The sequence below is a fragment of the Falco peregrinus genome, chromosome 7, assembly GCF_023634155.1.
Source record: "Falco peregrinus isolate bFalPer1 chromosome 7, bFalPer1.pri, whole genome shotgun sequence".
In the NCBI taxonomy this organism is placed as follows: Eukaryota; Metazoa; Chordata; class Aves; order Falconiformes; family Falconidae; genus Falco; species Falco peregrinus.
This window is the reverse complement of record NC_073727.1, coordinates 53,615,733-53,621,732: the sequence shown is the minus strand read 5'-3', so window position 1 is coordinate 53,621,732 and position 6,000 is coordinate 53,615,733. Positions and strand designations below refer to the sequence as shown.

The 6,000-nt window shown below is 52.2% G+C and overlaps 1 protein-coding gene across 2 annotated transcripts in view; it reads left to right on the top strand.

The window, feature by feature from the left end:
* Positions 1-544: 544 nt before the first annotated feature.
* Positions 545-6,000, top strand: part of FRMD1 (FERM domain containing 1) — a 43,041-nt gene continuing 37,585 nt past the window's right edge. For both annotated transcript variants that reach the window (XM_055811169.1, XM_055811168.1), the window contains exon 1: positions 545-659. The gene's annotated coding sequence lies outside the window, so the exon portion shown is untranslated. The remainder of the gene's footprint in view (positions 660-6,000) is intronic.

Sequence of the window (6,000 nt, the reverse complement as noted above, 5' to 3'; positions counted from 1 at the left end):
CGTGTCATCACTCTGAATTTAAGTTTCAACAGCACAGAGCTCACAGCTGCCAGCGCGGCGCACAGAGCACCCTGCCGAGATAAAATCGCCCTAAGCGGGGACAAAACCCCCGCCAGCCCCGCAGGCAGCCCCCTCCCACCCGCTCGCAGGCGGGCTCCCCCCCCCGCACCCGTCGGGGTCCCCCCTACACGCGCACCGCCAGCCCCACCGCACCCTCTTTCCCCTCAGCGGTAGGTACCGGCCCGGCCCGCAGCCACCGACCCACCCGCAACCACCGGCCACCGGTCCCACTCCCGCCCCGCCCCCCTCGCCTCAGGTCCGATTGACAAGCCGCGTTCGCCAACCCAAGGCCACACCGCGGACCCGCTCCGCCCACTCCCTACCCGTTCTGCCAATCCGCTGAGCCGGCGGTGCGGCGGGGGCGGGACAGTCCCGCGCGGGGCGGCCGCCGGTGTCGGTGTGCGGTCCCGGGGAAGGGCGGAGCGCCCCGCCCCGCCGCGCCCGGCCCCGCCCCGCCGCCCGGCCTCCCCCAGGGCGGCAGCGTGCCGTGCCGTGCCGCCCCGCCCGGACGCTGCCTCGCTCGGCTCGGCGGGCGCTGTATGCCGCCCCGGAGAGGACAGCAGAGCCCCGCAGAGCTCCGCGGCCGGGGCCACCCCGCGGTAAGTGCTGGGGCGGCGCCGCGCAGCTGGTGGGGCTCGGTCTCCGCCGTCGGAGCAGCGGTGCGGGGAGTTCCCGGGGCTCCCGCGTCCCTCCGGGGCTCCTCTGGCAGCGGGGGGCGGGCGCGGCTCCGCTGCGCTGCCGGGGGACGGGTCCCAACTGCGGGGCGGGAGCGGCACCTGCCCTGGCCGGCTGCGGGGACCCCGGGGGGGCGGCGCGGCTGCCGGCGGCGCTTTGAACGGGCGAGACCCGCGAACCGCCCGCTGCGCCCGGCTGGGGCGGGTGAGCGAGCCCTGCGCACCGGCCGCGGGGTACGAGGGGCTCCCGCCTGCGGCGGGCCGGCCGCGGGAGCAGGGGTACGAGTTGGCCGGTGAGGGGGGTCGGGCTCCGGCCGCGGTGCCGTGGCCGCTCGTGGCTTTATGACACGAGGGAACTTTGCCGTCGGAGCAGCGGTGAGCGCCGGGCTAAGGCGCGGGTGGCCGCGAGGTCGGAGCCGCGGCTCCCGGGGGCGGCGAGGGTGGGCAGGCGGCGGCCGGGAGCAGCAGGGAATGGGCTCTGGAGGAGTCCTGGAGTCGTGGCAGCTCCTCCGCCGCTCGCTGCCATCCCCCGCCGCCGTGGGTCCGGCCGCTGCGAGGAGGTGGGGCGGTGCCGGGGCGCGTTTCCCGGCCCGGGACCGTACCGGCCCCTTCGGGCGGTGAGGGGCGCGGGTCTGGGTCGCTCCCCGAGGGGCGCCTGGCTGGCGGCCACCTGCCCGCAGGTGCTGAGGGAAGCGCCACGGCGGGGCCCGCGGCTGCGGCACCCCGGGCAGGGTGAGCCCTGCGGGGCAGCGCGCCCGGCACCTGGGCCCCCTCCGGCGCCCTGCCACCCCTTCGGCGCCCTGCCACCCCCTTCCCGGAGCAGCCTGAGGGGCTGCGTGCACCTCGAGGGACAGGGCTGGGTGGCTGGCCCCGGTGACACTCATCTACGGGTATGGGACAGGGCGGGGATGGAGGCGAGTGTCCCAGCAGGTGTATGTGGGCGGGAGAAGCGGTGGGCGTCAAAAAGTCTCTCTACTTCATTGTTTCTCCACCTCCTGAATTCTTCCCTAGTAACGATTTACAGGGAAAGGTTCTGGGTGCCCTGTGCTGAGAACCGGTCACCGTCGGCATGGAGAGATGTTCCTCCCGCTGCTTGGCAGCGATGAGCTCTCAGGTTAAATCCCCTGTGGCATTTAAAATGCACATCTGTTTTTTTCCATCACACCAGGAAACTCTAACAGTCTGAACCTTGTCCCTTCTTCAGAGAGCTGCTGTGATGCCCAGGCCCTGACAATAAATACTTGAAAAACATAAGTTGCTTTCCCAGAGAAAATAACGAGGATGTATTTCTAGCACTGGAGTAATCTTAAAAAAAAAACAAAAACAAAAAACAACAAAACAAAAAAACCCCAAAAAAACCCCAGACAATATTTTGGACGTTAGTTTCCCATTCATTTGTTTAGCTTTTATCTTTTTTTTTTTTCCCCTTTCTTTATTTTGTTCCTGGAAAACTTGGAATGACAACAGAATGCCTTAGCCTCGCTCTCATCTTCTGTTTATTCCTCCCATTTAATTGCTGTGCACTCTTAATCAAAGTGTTCTGTTTTCAGCACGGGTGATGTTGAGAGTCTGTGTAGTAGCCAGTGTTTTGGCTTCAGATAAGGAATGCCAAACCAGAAGAACATGAAATCCAAAAGGGAAAAAAAATTGGGGTTTTTTTTTTCAGAGATTGCCTTAAGCGGGGGGGGGGGTTTGAGACGCACACCCACAGAGTAAGAAAAGTATAAACAAAAAAAAGTCTACAAAATGCTATTGAAGAACATCAGTTGTAATGATTCTTTTCACTGACTTACCAAAAAATACTGTCTGTGCTCTTTGGACAGGTTTTTTTCCTAGGAATTTTTGTTGTTGTTCAACTAGATTTTTATGTAAACATGATAAACTGGGATAAATACTGTTGATGAATAAATTTGTGTCAACTTTCCTCCTGAAATAAAAAAATCCTAATACAAACAAAAAAGTTTGTGTTTACATGTGTTTTTCTGATTTAACTCTTTTGATAGGGGAAGGGGTTTTTTTGATAGCAGGTAAAGGCTATGTCGTTTCATTTTTTTGGTGTTTTTGTGTTTGGGGTTTGGTTTTTTTTAAAAAAAACAAACCCCAAAGCTGGTAGTGCTTTAAAGCTACAGCACACTTTTCTGTTGCCAGCACTGCAGGTAAAAAGTGTATGCATGCAGTGGTTAACTCTGTACCAACTGGCTTTTGTAGTGTTGTTGCTCTACTGTTCATCCAATGCAAGACAATGTAAATTACTTGCATGCTTACTGTGCTCCGGGGTTACGCTCCTTTTCTTGCACAAAGTTCTGTGCTGCTACTGCACTGCTCCTTGATTATCTTGGTGGTGTTTAGCTGCGGTACCTTAATTCATAACGTGTTGTTAGTAACTGAGCACAGACGAACAGCAGTCTTGGCCCAAAAGAAGTCCTCTGACAGGGAGGAGCTGCTCCATGGAGAATTGCAGAAGGAAGTAATTTGCTTCTTGTTAAAACCATTTCTTACACTTTTTCTTTTTTTTGCTATGTTTCCTCTTTATGCAAAATTCATCATCCCCTCAAAAATGCAGCACCTTGTAGAGCTGGTTTTTTTCCTCTGTCTCTTTTTTGGGGGCTGCATCTTCTCATTTCACCATCACTTTGCTGGTGATGGCTTGGCAGTACTGTGTGCAGCCTCTGAAGCTGCATCTAATTATAAAGACCCCCGCTGTTTGCGTTAATTTTGTCAAGCTATTGGCTGATTGGTGTTTTCACACTTGTAATAGAGGCAAGCTGTGTTCCAGACAATTTTATCTGTTCTTTCTGGAACTCTGTCCACTTCACATAAATGGGAATTTCTCTCTGCTCTGAATATGTTCAAGACTAGCTGTAGACTTTAGGAGGCAAAAGTTAGAAGCAAGCTGATGCAGAAGCTGTCTAGTTGGTATGAATATTTAGGCAGTGAATCAGATGCCATGAGATCAGCATGGACTTTCTCCTTCCTCTGGCGAAGTAAGCCAACTTTTTTTTTTTACCTGGTTATTACTGGTAGCAAAGCTATTCCAGCTCAGAAGAATTCTTTATGTGATGTATTAGTAAAAGCATGTCTGTTCTTATTTGTCCTGCAGCTTCAGGTATTGCCTGTGAAGTTATAATGATGCAGGGTTTGGTGTGGGATTTTTTGTTGTGGTTTTTTTTTTTTTTTTAAATAAAGATTTCATAGTCTGCCTACTTCCAGAACTTTTACAAGATCTTGGTGAGAACAGAAAATGAAGGAAGAGTTTATTCACACTTTTTTGGACAGCTCTGCAAAGTGTTCCAGAAGGCTTGGTGATTTCTTTCAATTGAGTCTAGCTCAGCTCCAATATAAAACCACTGTCACCATGGAATAACTTCTGCAAGGGCAGTCTTGTAGAATTGGCTGTTGTGCTTAAGGCAAGAGTGTAACAGATCTGCTTGGGAGAAATACTGTTTAGAGCCTTGGTAGACTTAAAGGAGTAAGTTTCCAGTTGGAGAACTAACAGATACGTTTTTGGGTCATGAGAACTTGTGCATTTGCAATTTGCATGATACAGAAAGAGGCTTCTCTCCTGAGTTGCTAGTAGAGAGGCCAGGTCTTGCTGCACTTCCTAAGCTTCCTGACATTTGCAGTGGCTGGGAAGGAAGCCTCGCTCTCCCTTAAAGACCTTGCTGCAGCTGGTCTCCAAGTACAGTACTTTGCCTCTCCTGCTTTGCATAGATACAAAAGATGAACAGTCTTTAGTAAGGATTGCACTACTTGGCAGAAGTGTGCAGGGCGAGCACTGGAGTACCACACTGAAGTATCTTCTGTTGCTGTCCTTCACCCTGAGGTACAAGACTGTAGCATTTTCTTTCCTGCACTCCTGGCTCTGCAGACATGTGCCGAGGAATAAGCTTTCTGTAAGGGTCCATCTCAAGACATGTGTCCCTGTGTTTCAGCGGAGGCAAGCTTGCTGTTACTGAACAGCTATTCAAGCAATTCACTTCCCTTAATCTTTGCAAGATCTCATGCAGTGCTGTCTTGGTCATCCAGCTGAGGCAACAGAGCTTTGCAGTTTGAGCAGGCTCCCTTTGCAGCCACTTTATGCCAGGTGTGGCGGACACCGAGGCTGGCTCACACCTTGTCCCATGTTCTGCTGGTCCTTTCTTACGCTTCTGCATTTACCTAGGCCAATCGATACCTTCAGTTGCTACTTACTCAAACTTCAGTGAGCTTGATTTATGAAGTATGAGGAAGCCCTGTAAGCTTGGTAATCAATCAACAAGTCTATGAATAGATTATTCAGAGGTAACCAAATTAATTGTAATGAGAAACTTCACACTGGTAGTCAGATGTGATAGAGTACATGCTACAACACAATCGATGAACAGGCAGGATCGGTTGGTCTGTTGCTTTTCCCATGGTGACAAGAGAATATTTGTCTCTCCATGAAAAAGGCATGCTGGAGAGGAATTGCATGCTCTAGCTGCAGACTTTACTGTTTGGGTATTGTGTAAAGCATGTATGCCACTAAGTTTTGCATATGCATCTGATAAAATAATGTATTTTAAAAGACTGCATGTTTTTGTGTACGAAAAATCAAAGGCACTTTCCATCACTTGGAAGTGATGGAAAAGTGTAGTCCCTGTGAGATCCTAATTCGTCCCATTTTGCCTGGAGCCTTTAATACTCGTCTGCTTCTCTCAAAAAGCTTCTAAATTCAGTTTTGGTTTCAGGAAAGATTAAGCCCAGATGATTCATACTGGACTGTCTTCACAGGGAACAAACTGCTGTTTGGAGCTTTTTTCATCCCATGGAAAAGCTGATTGGAAGCGTGGCAGACACCCTGCGTGGTCCTGCCCCCACTACTGGGCTGTTGCGCATCTGTGTGCAGTAGGAGCACCTCCTTTGGTGCCCTGTTCTCAGCTAAGCAGTTTTCCTCTCGGGACTAGTTAGCAGCAGTAAGGTCTGATGCATGCCCTAAAACATGCGTCACTTCTACTTGGCTACCAGAGAGCTCTGCCATCCCTAGGTAGGGGAGTTGTCCCCCGTCTTTGAGCTTAAGGACTAGGGCAGTCTACAGAGTAGCATAGTAGCATCGTCCCAGGTTAGGAATGGCTGTCCCTGGGAATTTTGGGAGATCCCTTTTTCCTGAGCACACTGGCCACATTGTGAGGGGTGCAGAGCAGAAGAGCTGCAAACTCAAGAGTGTTTCATGTTTTAGCGCTCGTGCTGCTTGAAGTGAGGCAGGAAACCTTTACAGTACAGGGGTGGCGTGTGGGCGGTCATGCCT